This window comes from Diabrotica virgifera, chromosome 5 (genome assembly GCF_917563875.1).
Source record: "Diabrotica virgifera virgifera chromosome 5, PGI_DIABVI_V3a".
NCBI classification, from domain to species: Eukaryota; Metazoa; Arthropoda; class Insecta; order Coleoptera; family Chrysomelidae; genus Diabrotica; species Diabrotica virgifera.
The window spans coordinates 259,353,529-259,375,778 of NC_065447.1; the positions used below are offsets into that span (position 1 = coordinate 259,353,529).

A 22,250-nucleotide genomic window follows, 5' to 3' on the forward strand; every position below is an offset into this window, starting at 1 on the left:
TTAAAAATACCTACTAGTTTTCTCAGGATTCGAAAAAAAATGAATGCGTTTAAAATACATTGGCACCAAATTTTGCGCCTAAGCCCTTAACCCGCGAGCAGTCGCACCGTTAGAAAAAATCTAACATTGTATCCTTTTCCGTGATAACTTGATGAAAAATTTTGCAACATAACTTTCCACTTATAAGTGCCTCTAGGAAGATTGTAGTAACGCGTGGGATTTTTCTTTAAACTTTTTTTGGGAAATTTATGGCTTTTGTGAGAACCAATTAGCTTTAAAATTGTTAGAAAGAGATATTTTTAATATAACAAGTAAATAAAAATATTATAAAATAGAAATTTGTTTTAAATAGGTATTTAAATTCGTATTGTGAGCTTTTTTCTCTACGCGCGGCTGCTTACGTGACAGAAGTGAGCGCGACTGCTCCCAGGTTAAGGAAATAAACATCTCCCTGCTTGAAAAATAAACAGTTTGTCCAATGATTGATAATAATGGGCCTGGATCCCCCGTACCAAAAAAAAGTTTTGTTAGTAGCAAGCTGAAAATTTTGTTAATAGCTGAACGGTGTCTAGTCGGACAAACTTTGATGTATGAGAACATTGAAACAGGGAAAGTTTTAACTATGGAACGGGTCATCCTGACAAGCTTATTAGTGTGAAAACTGGCAGGTTGTTTTAAGTTTATTCAATAGGGCTTTTCATTCACACTAATTTGTTTCGAGCTTCTGTCATATGTCGTACAGGTAATCTATGTATATCAATATTATACACAGATTATACAACATATGACAGAAGCTCGAAGCAAATGACAATCAATAAAAAGTCCTATATAAAACTTTATATACCATATGAAAAAATGTTTGTCCGCAAAATATGTTGGGCATTTTAATAAATGGAGAAGAGCAGCCACAGACATGCAAGGGTGGAGGCAAAAAATAAAGAAGGCCAAGGTTCAATTTGGGCTGTAGTGCCGTAGAAGAAGAAGAAGATTTGAATAAATAAAAAAGTACGACATTTATAACATATCAAATGACAGAATTACGTTGGTGGTAAATAGCAGTCTGATTTTTGCATAAGATTTTAACGAAATGGTAACAAATCAATTGGAAGTTCTGTCCGACAAAATACATGAGACGTTTTCGTAGTCTGAGATTCGAAACCTGTAACCTGTTCCACAATTATTAAAACTTCCCCTGTTCCAGTGTTGCCGTACATCAAAGTTTGTCTGAGTAGACAGCTTTAAGCTGTTAACAAATTTTCAGCTAGCTATTAATCAACTTTTTTTGGTACGCGGGACTCGGGCCTATATGTTACCCATAATTCAGCAAAAAAAAGTTTTGGTTTACTAAATACAAACAAGTGCGACTAGCGCCCACTATAAGCAATGCTAAATTAGAGTTTAAATTAGTAGTCCTGTCGCCAGTGGGGGTACAACGGCCTGCTTAATTCAGATGGACTTACCCAAGTTTTTTTTATGTTTTTTGACCCGTAGAACACGATTTTTTTGGGTAACAGTCGATCCGGATGTCGATAAGTTTGTTATAAACAAAGAACTTGAGGAATCACATAACAGCGATTTTTCGCAAAACAAAACATTGTTTTGTATTTTTTGGGTCATTCTAAGCAAACAATGTTCTTACAAGTTTTTTCGTAGGATGCACAGTTTTCGACATAAACGCGGTTGAACTTTCAAAAAATCGAAAAATTGCAATTTTTGAACCCGAATAACTTTTGATTGAAAAATAGAATAGCAATTCTGCTTACAGCATTTGAAAGTTCAAGTCAAATTCTATCGGTTTTGATTAGATTCATTGCTAAAAATTTTTTTTATATTGTTAAGCAAAGCTATAAACACATACTGATTGAATTATGTTTTCAATGCATTGCCCATTTGAAATCGAACGAGTAGGCGCGCATACAGACAATTGCTACGTAGATTACGTACATTAAATCGCATGCATTGGGCACGGGAAACACTATGTGTTTTTGGCTTTGTTTAACAAATAAAAACTTAATTTTTAGCAATGCAAATAATGAAAACTGATAGTATTTGACTTGAACTTTCAAATGCAGTAAGCAGAATTGGTATTTTATTTTTTAGTCAAAAGTTATTCGGGTTCAAAAATTGCACTTTTTCGATTATCTGAAAGTTCAACCGCGTTTATTCCTAAAACTATGTATCCTACGAAAAAACTTGTAAGACCATTTTTTGCTGAAAATCACCCAAAAAATGCAAAAAAATGTTTTGTTTTGCGAAAAATCGCTGTTATGTGATTCCTCAAGTTCTTTGTTTATAACAAACTTATCGACATCCGGATCAACTGTTACCCAAAAGATTGTGTTCTACGGATCAAAATACATCAAAAAACTTGGGTGAGTCCATCTGAATTAAGAAGGCCGTTGTACTCCCCCTGGCGACAGGACTATAGTAATCCTTGTAAGTCAAAACTCGTCGTCAATTTTTAAATAGAAATTGTGAAAATATAGGAAATTATTGCGAAAATTAAAATTTATCCCATCATTAAAATCTTAGAAACTATCAATATAAGGCATATTGGGCAGAATCAAGTCCAAAACAGATGTTTGGATAGAATTTTCAGTAAATACTGTATAATAAATGTATTTAAGGGCATAGGCGCAAAATGTTGCATGTTAAAATGTTCAGTGTGTTTTAAATGTATTCATTTTTTTTTAATCCTGAGAAAACTAATAAGTATTTTTGCAAAATTCAAACGCAGAATGAAAGATTGCATTATTACCGAGGGCCGAAGGTCCCTTAGAATAACCAAAAGTTTCTTTTGAATGAGGTAATTAAAATAACATTAAACCTTATTTTTTTTCACAACATTATAGACATTATAGATATCACAAATATGGAAGTATTCAGGGACTTTTGTCCCTCGGTAATAATGTAATCTTTCATTCTGCGTTAAAATTTTTCAAAAATATTTATTAGCTTTCTCAGCATTCGAAAAACATGAATGCATATAAATAGCATTGGATCAAGATTTTGCGCCTACCCCTTTAAATACGGATTTTAATTTTTCGCAATAATTTTTCACAATTTCTATCCCAAAAATTGAGAATTTTACGTTTCTTAGCATTAGGATTGCTAACTTCGAATCTAATTTAGCATTGCTTATAGAGGGCGCTAGTTACACTTTGTTGTGTTTAGTAAATCAAAGCAAATTTTTTTCTGGTGAATTATGAGTGCAATAAACTAAGAAACGACGATAAACTAATAAGATAAACAATAAAGTGCATAGAAATCAAGAGTGCAAAACAACACTCGGTATCTTTGAAACAGCAATATTTGTATAAGGCATGTTTAGCAGAATCATCATTTAAACATATGTTCTAATAGGATATTGAATAAACATTGTAGGATTAATGTATTTATGTATTTTTTAATTGAAAATAATACTACTACTACATAAAATGAAACGACTAACTCACCTTATGTATGTTTATCAAAATCCAATATATTCGGTCACTACCACCAAATAAACAAATTCAAAAATTTCACTCAAATTTTTCAAAGATCGAACTCGCACTGAAACTCTCGAGTTGAGCGGCTGTTTTACCGGCCTACTACCCTATTGACACTCTCATAGCTTTGTTGTTTCGGAAATCAATTGGGGTAAGTTAGCCCAATTACATTATTCTTGACCTAAGTGAATTTGCTTGACCACCAAGAAGTCCTGATTTAAATCCTTTAGATTTTTCAATTTGGTCTCAAATGAAGGCATATTTACAAAAAAAAATAATTATTTATCTTTTAGAACTGCGCCAGAAAATAGAAGAGGTAGTGAAGGTGATTAAAAATAATCGACAAGGGTTATTTGGTACTTAGAGGTCTTTGCGAACCGGATTATAACGTATGTTGTACTTTTATAAATTCGCAAAGTTTGTTGGTCCGTTCGTTTGTTTGTGCGTCGCCATCTATGCAGTACTTGGAGCCAGTCTTCATAGATACCCATGTAGTTTTGTCTAATAAATTTAAATCTGAAAACGGTATTAAGATATCTCGAACCATCTTGAAGATAACCGACCTCAAAGTCGAAAAATCGAATTTTAGATTTATATTATCATACAGAATTTGTATAATACCTACTAATACTGATAAATGGGTACATGTCATATGGTAATAGAGATAATATGTTTGCTAACTATAACATAGGAGATTCTGACTAATAGAAAGCTACAGAAATAAAAATTAAACTGTTAATTTTTGATAATATCCCGTCGTTAAGTATATTACGTCAGATGCCCTTCGTTGCTACGAAAAAATACATTCAGTGACATTAATGACAATTAATATTTTAAAAATTATAAAAGTGATGACTTTCAACCGTCAAATATTTATAACAACTGTGTGTTTAATTGTACTAATTTGTACTTACATAAATAAATTACAATAAAATTTTGGTTTTGAACACTTTGAAAACTGTCAAAGTGTCACTCGGGAAAAATTCGATAATTTTAGAGCTCTTGTGCAATTACTACTGATAATTCTCGCACTCTAAGCTTGTTTTTTATTATGTTACCGATAGATTCAATGGAAAAAAAATTGTTTTGATTTACTAAATGCAAACAAGTGTAACTAGCGCCCTCTATAAGCAATGCTGAATTAGGGTCTAAATTAGCAATCCTTTTCAGGCAAAACTTGTCAATTTTTAAATAGAAATTATGAAAACATACAAAATTATTGAGAAAATTAAAATCCATATTTAAACTTTGAACACCCGGTATATTAGAAACTATCAATATTTGTACAAGGCATATTGGGCACAATCATGTCCAAAACAGATTTTTGGATAGAATTTCCAATAAACATTGTATGATAAATGTATTTAAAGTAATTTTTAATTAAAAATATTACTATTACTAACCTTATGTTTAACAAAATCCAATAAAAGTCGGTCACTGTCAACTTAAACAAATCCAAAAATGTCAGTCAAATTTTTCAAAGATCGAATTCTACCGGCCTACTACCCAATTGACACTCTCATAGCGAACTCTGTTGTTTTGGAAATGATTTGGGGCAAGTTAGCCCACCACAATATTCTTTAAAAGTTCATCAATATTTATATCAACAGTTTTTCCATCGTTGGCTTGGTGATTCAAGTGAATTTGCTTGGCCACCAAGAAGTCCTGATTTAAATCCTTTGGATTTTTCAGTTTGGTCTCAAATAAAGGTATGTTTACAAAAAAAAATTATTTACCTTTTACAACTGCGTCAAAAAATGGCATAAGCTGTGAATTTGATTAAAAATAATCGACAATTGTTATTGGGTACTAAGAGATCTTTACTTTATTTTTTTTTACTTAGATACTTAGATAATTCATTGTTAGTAAGTTTTATTTTAAAATTAAAATTCAATGGACTTTTTAGAACCAAATATATCGATTGTTGATTATAATTATATGAATCAAACATGAGTTCTTTTTTGTTGAATTTAACGCTTCTTGGTATCTTAAACGACAACTTTTATAAATTTGCAGGCTGTTGGTTCGTTCGTTTTTCTGTTCATCGCCACCCCTTCAATACTTAAAGCCAATCTGCCAATAGATAACCATGTATTTTTGTCTCCTGAATCCAAATCTGGTGAATATGAATTTGAAAAGGTAGAACATTTTAAATATCTTTAAGTCTCAGTTAATGGAACTAATGATAGAAGTATCGAAATTAATGAAAGAATTCAGGCAGGAGACAGAACCTACTGGAAATACAGTAACTTCCTCAAAGATAAGAAGCTTACTCTGAATATAAAACTGAAAATTTACAAAGCAGCAATTAGACCAGTAATCACATATGGTGCTCAAGTAATGTGTCTGACACAGAAAAAGGAATAAAGATTGAGGATTCTAGAAAGGAAAATAATTCGGTGGATAGCAGGACCACTAAACTTAGGTAATAATGAATTTAGGAAACTCATGAACCACGAAGTAAGAGAACTTCTGGAAGGAGAAGACATCGTCAGATTTATCAAGACACAGAGACTAAGATGGATGGGATATATAAAAAGGAGGAATCCAGAAGCCGTTATCAAGAAAATTTTTAAATAGAAACCTGTATCAGGCAGACCACGAGGAAGACCCAGAAGTAACCAGAAGAAAAATGGGAACGAATGGAGGAAAATTGTAGAAGATGCCAAGTCACACAACCACACAACCAATTGTAAAACCCAAATGTTAATGAGGATTGATTCACCGCGACAAACGAATCGGAAGAGCCCAAAGAGGGCAACAATCACTCCTCTAGGAGTGTAGATGCCATGATGATGATGATGATGATGATGATGATGAATCCCAATCTGAAAATAACATTTCGATATCTCCAACCATCTTCGAGATAACCGACCTCCTCAAAGTCGAAAATCGAATTTTAGATTTAAGGCATAATATGATATAAACATCAGTTCAATGTGATTTTTTAGGTAGGTTACAAATTATCATATTATAAACAGGCCTGGATATCGCGTACCAAAAAAAACTAGGTGTTTAGTCGGACAAACTTTAATTTATGACAACATTGGAACAGGGAAGTTTTAATTGTGGAATGTGATTTTAATTGTGGAAGTCCTGACAAGTTTAGGATTTTGAAAACTAGTAGGTGGTTTTTAAGTGCATTCAATAGCAAACTTTATATAATATATGAAAAAATGTTTGCCCGACAAATATGTTGGATATTTTAATAAGTCCGACACGTAAAACACGTCCAATGACATGAATTTAATTGATGGTAAATAGCAGCCTGATTTTTGCATCAGACTTTAATGAAAGGGGAGCAAAATGCATGGGACGTTTTCGTAGTCTGACGTTCGAAACTTGTAACCTGTTCCACAATTAAAACTTCCCATGTTCCAGTGTTCAAAGTTTGTCCGACTAGACACAGTTAAGCTATTAACAAATTTTCAGCTTGCTATAAATAAACTTTGTTTGGTACTCGGCATCCCGGCCTATATTGCCAGTTCGATATTTCGAACCAAATTCGATATAACTGATCTCAAATTCGCAAAATCGAAGCTTATTATTTTCGCAGAAAAATATTATTTGACGATAATATTATAAAAGATTTGTATAATAATAATACTACTAATTGGGTATATTTCATATTTTCAGCTTGTTTTATATTATGTTACCCATAGTTCAGCCGAAAAAAAAAATGTTTTCATTTACCAAATACAAATAAGTGTAACTAGCGCCCTCTATAAGCAATGCTAAATTAGTGTCTAAATTAGCAATCCTTGTCATGCAAATTTTCAAATAGAAGTTGTAAAAACATACAAAATTATTGCAACAAATAAACTATATATTTAAATTTTAAACACCCGGTATATTAGAAACTATCAATATGTTCTATAAGGCATATTGGGCAGAATCAATTCCAAAACAGATGTTTGGATAATATTCCCAATAAACATTGTATAATAAATAATGTATTTAAAGTAAAAAAGGACAACTAACCTTATGTTTAACAAAATCCAGAATATGCGAGCACTGTCACCATAAACAAATCCAAAAATGTCACTCAAATTTTTCAAAGATCGAACTCGCGCTAAAACTCTCGAGTTAAGCGGCTGTTCTACCGGCCTACTACCCTATTGACACTCTCATAGCGAACTTTGTTGTTTCGGAAATCAATTGGGGCAGGTTGGGACGACGAGCGGGCCCAAAGTCACGGCGCTACTGATACCGACGAGATCGGACGCCGACGACGGAAATAGTGGGCGCAAGCGTTCGCGTCGCGGCGTTTCGAGATCTGCTTCGAGACTAGTAGAGTCCCACGGGCTATAGTGCCAGTGTACTGGGTATTTGCAAATGGAAAAAGTCTGGGCCTTAACTTTTGTAATGCTTTTGTTAATATGTAAGTGTTTTCGGATGGATCCATTTGTTTTTGGTTGATTGCTTAGGTCCTTAGGTCCTAAGCTCAAGCTAAAGAAGGTTAGACGTAGTGTCAATCCAAAATTCGACATCAGGCTATTAAAAGATCAACACACAGAACAGAGTGTAAAACGGTATATACAGAACAACTTGAATACCGTTATTCAATCGGATGTAATAGACCAGGAGATAGAAAAGTTGCATAGAGTTTCACAAAACGTACGTGAGAAATTTCTCAAACCACCAAAAATAAAGAAGAAATCGTGGATGCCAAACGAGATTTTGGATATGTTGGAAGAGAGCCGAAAGTTTAAAGATCAGGACATGTCATTATACAAAAAAAAAGATAAAGAGATCAAAACAGCAATTAGAATAGCTAATGATACACGACTAAGAGAACAGTGTGCGGAAATCCAACAATTGCAACATAAACACGATTCATTCAATATGCAAAAAAAGTTAAAGAAGCTGCAGGCTTATACAAACCTAGAAGAGTTGGGTTTTTGGCAGATAACCAAGTCAAACCACTGTTAAGTGTGGAAGAAAAACTGGACACGTGGAAAAAATATGTGGAAGTAACTTTTGCAGATGAAAGGCTGAATACCATTGAAAACACTGAATGCCAAACTGGACCCCCGATTACCATTGAAGAAGTCACGTCAGCTATTAAAATAAGTAAAGATTGTAAAGCTGTAGGGCCTGACCAGTTTTATGTAGAATTCCTAAAATTTATGGTATGGATAAACAAGGAATAAAATGGATAACAACTGTATTCAACAAAATATACGGAACTGGAAAAATACCCCAAAGCTAGTTTAAGTCGACCTTCGTAACTTTACCCAAAAAAGTAAATGCCAAAACATGTGAAGACTACAGAACTATTAGCCTAATGAGCCACTTACCCAAAACGTTTCTGAAAGTAATACACGGCAGAATATATAAAAAATACGAAGAACAGATATCATGGACGCAGTTTGGATTCTGCGATGCCTTAGGCACACGAGAGGCTCTATTCGCTGTCCAAGTGCTTATGCAAAGATGGAGGGATGTCGACTGTGACGTGTATATTTGTTTTATCGACTAAAAAAGGCGTTTGATAGATTTAAATATGATAAACTCATAAAAATCTTGAAAGAAGCGGGAGTAGATGATAGAGACTTGAGAATCATATATAATTTGTATTACAACCAAACTGCCAATATTAAAGTGGATGACCAATTGACAGAGGCAGTCTCGTCTCCATAGATAGAGGAGTGAGGCAAGGATGCATTCTGTCCCCAGTGATATTTAATTTATACTCTGAATGTATCTTCGAGCAAGCGCTGGAAGAACTACAGGAAGGCGTATTAGTCAATGGAGTGCGTCTGAACAACATTAGATATGCCGACGACGCTGTTATTTTTGCAGTGAGTCTAGATGGTTTGCAAAGAATAATGTCGCGCATATCAGATATAAGTAGAGAATACGGACTTGATCTCAATACGAAAAAAACAAAGTACATGGTAGTCAGTAAGCGCGAAATATTAAATACACAGATTTTGGTTAACCAACAACTAATTGACAGGGTCGACAGCTACACATACCTTGGTACCAACATAAACAGCCAGTGGGACCACTCAAGTGAAATAAAACACCGCATAGGAAAAGCGCCATCAGCGTTCATAATGATTAAGTCTCATTTCAGAAGCCACGATTTACCTCTTGCTACCAAAATCTCTATCATCAGATGCTATGTATTTTCTACGTTATTATACGGAGTAGAGGCCTGGACACTTTCCGAGGCTTCTTTGAGAAAACTCCAGCCATTCGAGATGTAGTGTTACAGGCGCATTTTGAGAATTTCGTGGGTGGATCGTGTGACTAATATTGAGGTTCTACGTAGAATAGGCAAGGAATGCGAGATTATTAACACAATCAAATAGAGCAAACTAGAATATCTTGCTTATGTTATGAGGAATGAACAGATATATGGCTTGTTGCAACTCATTCTTCAAGGCAAGGTATTTGGAAAGAGAAGACCAGGGAGAAGAAGAATAACTTGACTTCAAAACCTGAGAAAGTGGTTTAAGACATGGACAGCCGGACTAATCAGAATAGCAACAAGCAAAGTTAGGATAGCCATGCTGATCGCCAACATTTGAAACACATAGGCAACTTAAGAAGAAGAAGAAGAAGCTTAGGTCCTTGGTTCTTTTCAGTGCGTTCACTATTATAGCATGGTTAAATTTAGATTTTTATACTTTTCTGCACCCCTTTCGTCCCTTCTCTTTTGCATCCCTCCCTTTTTTAAATTCAATTTCAATGGAAGCTATTTTTAATAAGGACAAGATTTGTACTTATATAAATGGACAATGTTGGTCTGGCGAAACCAGTTTTTTATTTATTTATTTGTTAAGACACCCTGTAGCAAATGTCTCACCAGGATATAATCTCCTTGACTCAACAACGAAACTTGGCCTTTTTCTGCTTTTTTTTTTGTAGATCCAAGTTTCTTGCTCTGTCCATTATCGAGATGTTTGAATCCCACGGGCTAGTGCCAGTGTACTGGGTATTTGCAAATGGAAAAACGGACTTCAGCTTTTGTTAATATGTAAGTGTTTTTGGATGGATCCATTTGTTTTTGGTTGATTGCTTAGGTCCTTAGTTTTATTTCTTTTCTCATGCCTCATGTGTTCCCTATCGTGTGGCATGGTGAAACTTGAGCGATAATCGTTGATTGATAAATATACAGAGTCTGTATATGTATACTCTGTATTTTTATCAATCAACGCTGTAATACTGTTCTGCATCTCTTTTTGAATTTAATGTCAATATCTTTACGTCTAAAAAAATCGTCAGTTTGTAAGAAGAAATTCAACATTCCATATCTCGGAAACGAAATATTTCCGGACATCTGTTTGTCAAGCAAACTATCATTGTTTTTTTCATGCAGGATTACCCCTTAAAGTTTGACTTATTTAGAAACTACCTGTATTCACGAAGAACGTGGCTATTTGTTAAAGTACCTAACTTTTTTATTATCCAACATAAGCGAATGAATCCAAAAAGAAAATGTTAAGAAAACCTGAAACTATAGTTGGGTTTTAATATCAGCATTTTTTAAATGCTAGAATATTCCAGAGGGCCACGGGTCACGCGAACTTTGAGAAAAAATCACAGTTTAATTGGTAGAACCAATATACAATGACAATTTACCTGTCTAGCAACCATATTATTAGGTACATCAAAATTGTTAAGGAAAAAGGCTATAAAATATTCAAAAAATAATTTAAATCGCACTACAGGTTTAGGAAATTGGAGACATCAAAAATGACCCATTTTGTGGGGTGCCCGTTTTCTCTGACGCGCAGTGTATTTAAAATTTAAAATCACACTAAAGGATTCTACATATCATGCACTCTTCGTTTCCGGCACGTAGCGTAGTCTCCGAAAAACCTGATTTTACAAAGAGGTGTCTGATACCATACGTTCCGGGGAGTATGAATTATTAATATTTAAAACCATTAAAATCAATATATTTCGGAAACTAAACGCTACGTGCATGAAACGATGGGTGCATGATAATATGTAGAATCCTTAAGCGCTCATTCAAATTCAATAATACAGGCGGTACTACACTTCTACAAATAGTCGAGGAAATGAAGCTGGAAAAATGGCAAAACCTCGCAATATTTTCGTCCAGCATGGATTTGTACAAAAATTTGGGATTAGGCTCATTTTACCCTCTAGTTCATTTTCTATATTGAGCCGTTGTACGCTTTTGGTTTTTTAAGGGTGAAAACCACCCCTAATTGTAAAAAATTATAAAGTAACATTCTAAACTTTAATATTGTCAACATTTGCTTCTTATTAATTACATAATGATTGTTTTGTGCTTTAAGATATAATATCACAATATTTTAACCCTTAAAACCACCCTTGTTGGAGCTATATATGAAAAGTTTACTTATCCTAAAAGAATAATTTCGGCTTGCATCAATTTACATAAAAATTTGGGGTTAGGATCATCTTACCCTGTACTTCATATTCTATATCATGCTCAAGAGCGTTGATTATTTTTAGGGGTGTAAACTACCCTTATTGTCAAAAATTATATAAAAACATTGTAAACTTTAATATAGGAAAAATTTGGTTTTGACTGTTTAAATAATGATTGTTTTATGCTTTAGGATATAATATCATAATATTTCAAACCTTAAAAATCACCCTTAATAACATTGCAATTTTTATAAGTAGACAATTTAATAAATCTATACAGAAAAAAAGTGGAATTAAAGAATTATAAAAACATTTATTTACACATAAATACGAATTTACAAATATATAAAAACTACACATACAAATAGTTTTTTAGTCATCCAGTATACGAACCGGCTCTGTGGTATTATATAGGTACATTGAAAATGCTCCATAAAAGGACTACTCAAATTTTTCGAAAAAAAAATAGGTTTAATTAACATAGCTCCTTCATTTTTGGCGATAAAATATTTTTTTCAATAACAGTTTTGTAGAATTTTTAAAGGGTAATAAGACTGTGTAAATTAAATTCCGTAAGCTCCCTTAATTTTTAATTGAGGTGGGTTAAAAGGCTCGAATAAGAGGATGTTTGCTCGTAAGTAGATGTTTTAAACAGCTATATCTCTCTAACTGTTTACTGTAATTTAGTAGTCTAAAGTTAAGCTACAATTTAGTAGTCTATCATTTTTTTCGTATCTCCAGTATTTTCGGAGATATACTTTGAAGAAAATGATAAAAAATGCAAAATTGCAAAAAATCAATTTTTTTTAAACTCCAATTTTTCTAAAATTAGGCCTTCTAAATAGGTCAAACTTCTTAGGTGTATTGATAATATAAATATAAAAGGAACTACAGAAAGGCAAAGACCAATTTTTAGTTACAAGGATAGTTAGGGGGTGGTTTTCACCTGTTTTTTCGTAGAGAAAAACAGGTACCAACTTTTTTTTTTATCATAAGTTGCTCAATTTTTATGCTAGAATCTTTTTAATATTTTTTTTGAAAGATCCTATTGTGTGCTTGAAAAAACATCATATAAGTTTTTCTAGAAAGATGCAAAGTTCTCCCGTTATTTGACTTTGATTATTTCAAATTTTGCATTTGACGAAAAAAGCTAACCTTTAACATGCCGTATCTCGGTTTGTATTGGTCGTAAAAATATTATAGAAAAACAGTTTCGTTTGTGTTACTAAAAGATACAATTTTGATATCTACAGTCTTTTTTATTAAATGCATATTTTTCGAGTTACTCTCAAAACAACCTCTAAAAAAAGTCGATTTTTCCGTCAAAAAACTGTTACTTTCAACCACGAATAACTCGAAAAATATTAGTTTCACGAAGAAAATGTAAAAAAACATTTTTTTCTTAAAATTACTTTTACATCGATTTACATGGTTAAAATGTAATAAAAAATTTCCACCCCCGAGATGGGGTGGCAACTACCCCCAAGGTTTTAGCGTACAGCAGCATGATATAGAAAATTATCCTTGGACTATTTCCTACCTTCTGTGAAAATTTCAAGTTAATCCATGCTGGACGAAAAAATTGCGAGCCAAAATGCTTCATTTCCTCGACTAAAACGTGTTATTTGATCCCACCCACTGTATCGTATTAATATTTTAATTCATCAACTAGCCTATATTTGTCCACTGCTGAACGTAGGCCTCCCGTAAAAATTTCCACCTATTTCTATCTTGAGCTTCTTGCATCCAATTTGTGGTGATGCGCTTGATATCATCCGTCCATCTAGTCGGTGGTCGTCCTCTGCTTTGATATGCCTCCTGCCTTGGTCGCCATTCCAGAATCTTTTTGGTCCATCTGTCATCCGTCAGTCTGGCAACATGTCCTGCCCAAGCCCATTTAGCCATGGCTATTCTTTCAACTGCCTCCGTGACTCCTGTTCTTCTTCTTATTTCTAGGTTCGGTACTTTATCTCTGATGGTAATACCTAACATTGATCTTTCCATAGCGCGTTGTGTAACTCTTATTTTATTTATTGTTCTTTTTGTGAATATTTTAATTAGTTACCGGCAAAGTAGGATGTTTTCTTCTTAATAGAACTTGTTTATCGATCTTCGAATTGGCTACTGCTATCAGTATATTCGAAAACAAGTTATTTCACACCAATAATCGTGATATGAGTAAATTTTAGGCGTGATACATCATTAAGTAGAAAGGTTTCCTTTACGACACCTACATATAAAACCAGAATGCTGAAAGTGGTTTACATACAGCAATGAATGCACACACCTAACAGGCCTGGATTCCGCGTACCAAAAAAGTTTTTTAATAGCAAGCTGAAAATTTGAGCAAACTTTTTTATAATATATGAAAAAATATTTGTCCGAAAATTATGTTGGAATTTTAATAAGCCCAACACATAGAACATATCAAATGACAAGAATTATGTTGGAGATAAATAGCAGTCTGATTTTTGCTTGAGAGTTGAATGAATGGGTAACAAATCAATTGGAAATTATGTCCGTCAAAATACATGTTACGTTTTCGTAGTCTGATGTTCTAAACCTGTAGCCTGTTCCACAATTAAAACTTACCCTGTTCCAGTGTTTCCGTACATCAAAGTTTGTTCGAATAGACCCCGTTAAGCTATTAACAAATTTTCAGCTTGCTGTTAATAAACTTTTATTTTACGCGGGATCCAGGCCTATAAGAGAGGCCGGATTACGGCGATGGATGGAAAAGCTGGTGATGATGATCATGAATTTAAAAAGTTTAATTTTATTAACCAAAAATTTGGAGAAGTAAAAGTCGTCTCCCGAAAAATATGCTCTTGGTCGCTTACTAGGTTTTATAGGTTTTGTTAAAAATCCATCCATATAATGACAAATGATATTTATTCTGGACACATAACTTTTAACACTAGAAGCACCAGAGCGGTCATTTTGGCTGCTTTCTATTTTTGACCCTCTGTATTACTACTATTTTACAGTTATTCTAGAAACTTAAAAATTTAGGACTTTGCTACATCTGTTTAAGGATTACAAGTTCTCTTTTGCAGGTTGTAGGTACTAGTTGATTATGTTGATATCTACCTAGAAAAAATGCGGTTCTTATTACGGAGGAGAAGTACCAGATCTGAGCGATGATCAACAGATAAATTTGCACTTGCGTCGGCAGTATGGAACATATTTATAGAGAATTGTATATTTTGCTACACCTACAACTGGCTAAAATATATCTATCGACAAACAGCTTTTTCCCACAAAGTCAAGATGCCACCTCACCCAGTACATGGCGTATAAACCCGATAAGTTTGGAATCAAATTCTGGCTTCCAGCTAATGTCTAGAGTCTAGTCCAAATATTTATTGAACGGATTTCCTTACCTACGGAAAGATGAACAACGACCAGACAATCAACTTCTAGGGGAAAATGTAATTAGCCGTCTAATGAGACCATATATGAATGAGGGAAGAAATATCACGATACATAATAAGTATTACGAAAGAAGGCTACCAGCAGTACTGGAACAATAAACAGAGCCAGAAAGGATATTCCTCCGTCAATAAAAACCGAAAAGATGGAATTATACAAATCAAAAATTTTCATACACGAAGACTTGAGTTAACCAGTGAAACCAGACGTACCAGAGAAAAATGATCAAAAATGTTCTAGCGCTGAATTCTCTATACTCAAACAATATTGAAATCTCTCTCTCCTGTCGTTTCCCCATTACTGAGGATCGTGATTTCTTCCAATATTCCTAACAATGTTTCTCCATTGGTCTCTATCTTCAGATGCTCTAAGATAGGCATAGGATATTGAAATAGGCATAGACAAAAAGGAGAAACCTAAAACCATTACCTACTACAACCATACAAAATACGGAGTAGACGTTGTAGATCAGATGGCCATACAGTGCTCAACCAAATCAGCTTCAAGAAGATGGCCGTTGCAGGCTTTTTTTATATTTTAGATATGGTAGGAATAAATGCTTGGATTTTGTATAAGAAAGTTACTGGTTGTCAAATATCTGGGCAAACTTTCCTACTTCAGTTAGCAGAAGAATTGCGACAAGATCATTTGACTAAGGGCAGGACAATATCAACGGAAACAAATCAGAAATACAACACCTCAATCAAATAATAAACGTAAGAAGTGACAAAAGTTACAATATCTCGGACATGTGGTGCGGAGCAGGAAGTATGGCATCCTATGACTCATAATGCAAGGAGGGGTAGATAGCAGAAGAAGCATCGGAAGAAGCCGAATTTCATAACTGAGGTTTGGATGCAGCTCAAAACAACTCTTCAGAGCTACTGACTCAAAAATTAAAATAGCTATGATGATTGCCAACCTCCGTAGCAGAGATAGCACCTGAAGAAGTAGAAGTGGAAAACTGGGAACTAAAACTAAAATAAAACCTGTGAAAGTCATATATCTATGTAAAAAATTTGTATGTAGGTCTTGTACGAGCAAAATTAAAAAATTGTGTTACTACATAAATTGTGCTTAAATAATTAAATAATTTATTTAAATCAACTAAATGTCTTTTGATAGTAGGTATTAACTCAATATAGTTTTTTTTTTAAGTTATACTTCTTTACCGGCGATAGATACACATAATATGTAGTAGAAGTATAACTTCTTACGTGCGTATAAAGTACACACACATTCTTGTTCAATAAAAAACGATACGAAAATGACTGGCGATATAAAATTCTAATACCCGTCATCTTGACCGCTCCGCTGCTTCTAGGTATGCAAAAATGTTGCTGCTTCTAGTGTTAAATCAGTTATAAAATAAGATATGTATAAAACTAAAGTAGCTAACTAAATAAAATAAATAATTTGCAACTCCGAATGATGCTCATAACCATGTAGATTGATGCGCCTTAATAGCAAATAAAAAAATCATCTTGTTTTCTTAGTTGGACATAAAATAGGAATCATTTAAACGATAACGATTTCAAGTTGTACTTTATAGGCTCGTAACGTGTGTCCATACTCTTAAGGCTTGTGAACGGCGACAGCTGATTCATTTCGAGTTACATAATACTTTGCACGAATAAGCTTCAGGAAATTCGTTTGATCCGAAGAGATGCCGATGTTGCCGTGTATTTTCTGAATAAAACCGATATTGGCTTGTATTAGTCTCGTCCACAAAGTCCGTTCCAATTTACATGTACTGTTTGTTTCTAGCTTTTTTTATTTAAATTTATGTGTGCAGATTTATATTTATTTAAATAAATGTACAAAACACATAAATATACCTTATAGTTCAGGCGGATCTGTTTTTAGATGGACGTTGAGAGGTGACTCTAATTGTTTTGCAGAAATTGCTTGGAATTAACCCATATAATAAAAATTAAGTTATCGTCCCACTCAAAAAGGTCCGGAACATTGTTTAAATAATCAAAATGTCAAAAAATGAAGGAAAAATTCGTTTTTTTTTTCTTTGCTTTTTGATTATAACTTTAAAAGTATTCACTTTCGAGAATAGTTGCACTAAAATAAAAGTTGCATAATTAAATTTTCTCCAATATAAGATTGGTTAATTTTTTTTAAAATCGTTACCCTTGTTGCAAAATAGCAACAAAAAACAAGTATTCGCATTTTACGTTTTTCAACCATTTCTGCTACATTTAGGACCTTCATATTTCACCCAGTAAAAAATTTATGATAAGATACAACAAAACCGTAATGTAAAATAAATTTAGTTAAGATCGATTTAATAGAATTTGCAAAATAAATTTTGCAATCCAGCTCTCGCAAAAAAAAAAATAATTTTTTCAAAATGTTGCAGGACTGAAAATAAAGCAGATAGCAAGTTAATTTTTAACAAATAGAAGAATACTGTACCTTTCATTTGCAATTTGCAAAATTAAAATCGGTTAACTACAACGGCGTCAGGAATTTTTTTTAAATAAACATTAATTTTTGGTGCTCCTCGCAGGACAGCATTGTTCGATTCACACAAGTTGATTTCCACCTGAATTTTTTCCAATCTTTATCCAATATATTATTTTCTTACTCTATATTTTGTTGTATGTTCATATTTTAATTCAACAAAAATCAAACTAATTTGATTATTGTTTGTGAAAAATTGTTTAAACAATTGCAAATGTTTAAAAATAATACACTTTTATTTTCTAATTATCAAAGGTCATTGGAGTGCCCAATCAGACCGAACGTATCCGCTGTCCTGCGCGTAGCACAAAAAATTAACGTGTATTTAAAAAAAGTATAGAAAAACAAACGTTTTTCAGTGTTTTATTGTGAGATAATTTTTTAATGAATTTGTCAAAAACTAACTAACTAAATTTGCAACATTTAGCGCGTCTATGAGTATAATAATTATTGTTATCACAATAGTGTGCCTTAGTTTGTGATAGTATAGTGTCACTGGCACTGTCGTACTACCGACGCACTGTTGCCGAACTGAGGAAAGTTCGCAGAACTTTCGAAAAAAATATCGATGACGTGATGATGTAGCCTCTTAAACATAAAGCAAAAATATGGATGTCGGTAGGTGCTGTATTTAAAAATCGATTTATTTTGTGCTAAATACTCTGGCCTACTTTCACAATTCTCGAATCATCACTTTTACTAATTGCGTTGCAAGAAAATACAATGTATTTTTTAACTTCTCTCTCTATTAAAGTATGGAACAGTAATATTAAAACTCTTTCTATACGTGTTAATAAAAAAGTTACGAATAATTTTAATAAAAGGGTCTGAGCGATGCTTTCCGAGAAATTAAAAGTTCGGAGACGAACCAATTTCATCTCAAAGAGACTATTACCCACAGTAAACTTCACAGAATATTTAAAGAGTCAAATAGACGCCAATTTATAGGTAACCTAGTAGTAGTTTTGATCAATATTTTATATAAAAAAAAACTACGTACCTTATTATTACAAAGAAGTTTTGCAAGGTTCGGAATAAAGGTTTTTTAAGTATGATTAATAATAGATTACTCTACAGGGATGGTTAATTTAATGAAGCAATAGTCAAATATTTTCCTAAAAGAAATTTCTTCTGGCATATTAGTATTTTATTATTTATACAATACAATATAAAAATACTAATTGGAAACATGTTTGATATTTTTACCACCTAATAGAAAGTAATTTCTGAAAATCCAGTATTTAAATAATTTATGAGTGATTCAACGGTATGTCTGTTGATTAAGAATCCCATGTAGTCTTTGCTTATTACAATATTTCTATCAAGGCGTATAGATAGACAGATAGATTCAATCGGGCGACTTGTTGCCTATTCCACTGCGACCTTTTTAGAACCATTTGGGTCCTATAAACCTAGATTACATTTCATTTCATGTTTACCCATTTTAAAAGGGCTATTTTAGACTGATCTTCGATGTAGCTCTTTGCCGGTGGCTTTTTTCACCTAGTGCAAAGAATTGAAATTTACCAGGTATCAAACTGACACAAAATTTTCACTACTGTTTCTTCCTCTAGGTGACAGAATTTGCTTATGTCATCATCGGCCAATCCCATTAGCTTCAATTGCCTACTCAGCTTACAGTACCCAGTTATTAGATCTACTACAGCTTTTCCTGTTTTTGCTTATTAGATCTGCCGCAAATTTTGGTGAATGTTCTGTAATGAACCGTTTAGCCTGTCTGTGTCTTGGTGACTTTTGCCACAATTTCGGAGATTTGTGAGCTACCCACTTTTTTGTAGCGATTCTTGTTACTCTCTTTGCAATGCCGCAGAAAGGTTCCGGTCCAATGAATGTCATTAATGAGCCTTGTTTGGCCATTATATCTGCTTTTTTATTGCCTTTTTGAAACTCTTATTCCTTGCAAAGTTGAAAGTATAACACCTTGATCTTTTGAAGAATTTTTCTTCTTGGTTTTCATCTTTTTGTATAGACACGACTCTATGATTTTCCAATGTACTTGCAGTAAATTGTCGTCTATAAGAAGTATCCTCGTCTTCAATACTCCATTTGTTTTCATTTGACTTATATGGCCGATTCATGCTGTTCTTCTGTTTTTAATCCAGTTCTTAATTTTCTTCACATTGCATCTTCTTCGTAGCTCTGTTCTATAGTGTGCTACCATCGATTTTTTGAAGGGTTTTCATCTCTGCTGTTTCTACCACTGTTTTCTTTTCTCTCTGTGTCAGATGGTGTTTCTGCCGCCTATGCTATTACCCAGTCAAACAAGTGACGTCATATAACGTCGAGGAAACGTCAGTTTTGGTTGAATATATACACGTGTTTGAAAATTACGTCATATAGACGTCTTTTGTAAGTGAATTTAAATACGTAAGATGGCGTTAAAATACGTTTAAAAACGTTTTCATTTCAGACAGTTTAAGTCTGCCGTCACAAAATTGTGAGGGGCTTGTTTGTATTACTTCAAACAATTTCGTTAAATAATGTTCATAAGAAATTTCTCATTTATTGTTTACGTGGTTTGTTCTTGTGTAATAAAATAAGAATTTTCATTTAGATATTTAGTTGAAGAAACGTGTTAATTAAGAGATTTGTGTTCGTTTTTGCTCAGTGAGCTAGTTTAATGCAATATGCTTCTTGACAACTGTTTGAGGTAATGTTTATTTTCTGTTAATGAACTAATTATGTGTTATCGAGTTTAATTAAATTAATGTTTAGCCCTCTAAGATTGCTTCAGCAGTCTACAAGATTTAGCTATGAGATGGCAAAGAAAAATGACGCTCATGTACTACTGTATACAGGTATTCCAAAATGAGTTGTTCATGATTCTTTTTGATTTAATGGAGAGCGTTAAATTAATGCATTAAATATGCTGGACAATTTGTTGATAAATTATAGTTTATGTATGTTGTTTCAGTTTTGACACAGTAAGTGGGTAGGTATACTTATATAAATAGTGAAAATTCTATAATGCGAGGGCTGGTACAATCATGCAGAATCAATGTTAGATTGTTTCTAATGCACAAGCGATCTTAAACAAATGGTAGTATAACATCTTCGACACATGGGACGTAGAATGGGTTTCTGAAAGAGGTCAGTTTTTGAAAGTATTAAAGACGTTATTTTACCGACGTATAAAATCGTCACCCTTTGACGTCAAATCGATAAGACAAATACGCGTGATTTTCAACGTCGGTACTACGTTATAAAAACACGTCAATTGGTCATGTTTATGACGTATAATCTACGTTATAAAAACGTCGTTTGGTTGCCTGGGTACTGGTCTGATTTGTAAATTTTGATTTTCATTTCTTTGTCGATGTTTTTAATTCTCTATATTGATTCGAAAGCAAATCGTACAGGGCAAAATATCAGTAGGAAGACGCCACAACTCGTGGCTGAAGGACCTGAGAAGGTGGTTTGTCCGCACATCCGCAGAAATTTTTCGTGCAGCAGTTTCCAAAGCTACATTTGCAATTTTTATTGCCAACCTTTGAAAGGAAATGGCGGAATAAGAAGAAGCTATTGTTTCATTCAGGCAAACTGCGTCTCTATTTGCTCTAGTCACTTATCTTCTTCCACTTATATTATGAGCTTTCCGTATTAGATGGTGCAATATCTCAATATTTAAACTAGGTACATCACTAATTTTTCTATTATCTGACTCTCCAGAATTTATCTATATTTCAGTAGATGCCGGATATCTGGCATAGTAGATGGTGTATAACTAGAGAGCAATCAGGAACAAAGATACTTGTGAGGCGGATGCTGGGGGAGGTCAAGGCCTAACTTGAGCTGTAGCGCAATAGGAGAGAGAGAGAAAGAGAGAGAGAGAGAGAGAGAGAGAGATAGAGAGAGAGAAAGAGAGAGAGAGAGAGAGAGAGAGAGAGAGATGCCAGTTTTAATTTATAAGTCAGGTAGTTTTTCTTAGGGGTAAGTGCGTAAACACTAGCTGGAGTAATTGTGCGGGGTGGATCGAGTAGCTCTGCGGCTACCACAGCCAGTCTTAAGCACGTATAAAATGTGGAGGGTGACTGGCAAGGTTACCAATAACCTATCAATCGTAAAAATGAATACTGTTGTAAAAATGATGGTTAAAACTGTTTAATTAGTAGGAGTAAGATATATGTTACGTAGTAGGTGTATTTTGGGAATAAGTAACTGAATCCAGTTCATCCATTTTTCCGCTTGTTTCTTCGGTCCATTAAGCTTGTATTATTACCGCGTTGTACATTGTCACCCCTGAATTTATTCGTAATAAGTCTTCTTCTTCTTCTTCTTTTTGTATAGACATGACTCTGTGCCTTCAATGTGCCTCTAGTAAATTGTTCCATCGTTTTCGTGGTCTTCCCACTGATCATCTTCCTATTGGGGAACCGTCTCTCGCTGTCCTGACTACCCTATTTACTGTCATTCGGCTTATGTTGTCATTCTATTTTATTCTTCTGTTTCTTACGTAGT

The 22,250-nt window shown here is 33.6% G+C and overlaps 1 protein-coding gene across 1 annotated transcript in view; it reads right to left on the minus strand.

Moving 5' to 3' along the window:
- The window catches only part of LOC114324832 (alkaline phosphatase-like), a 1,004,985-nt gene extending 997,311 nt beyond the window's left edge, over positions 1-7,674 (minus strand). The window contains exon 1 of the mRNA XM_050651161.1: positions 7,470-7,674. The gene's annotated coding sequence lies outside the window, so the exon portion shown is untranslated. The remainder of the gene's footprint in view (positions 1-7,469) is intronic.
- Positions 7,675-22,250: the final 14,576 nt, after the last annotated feature.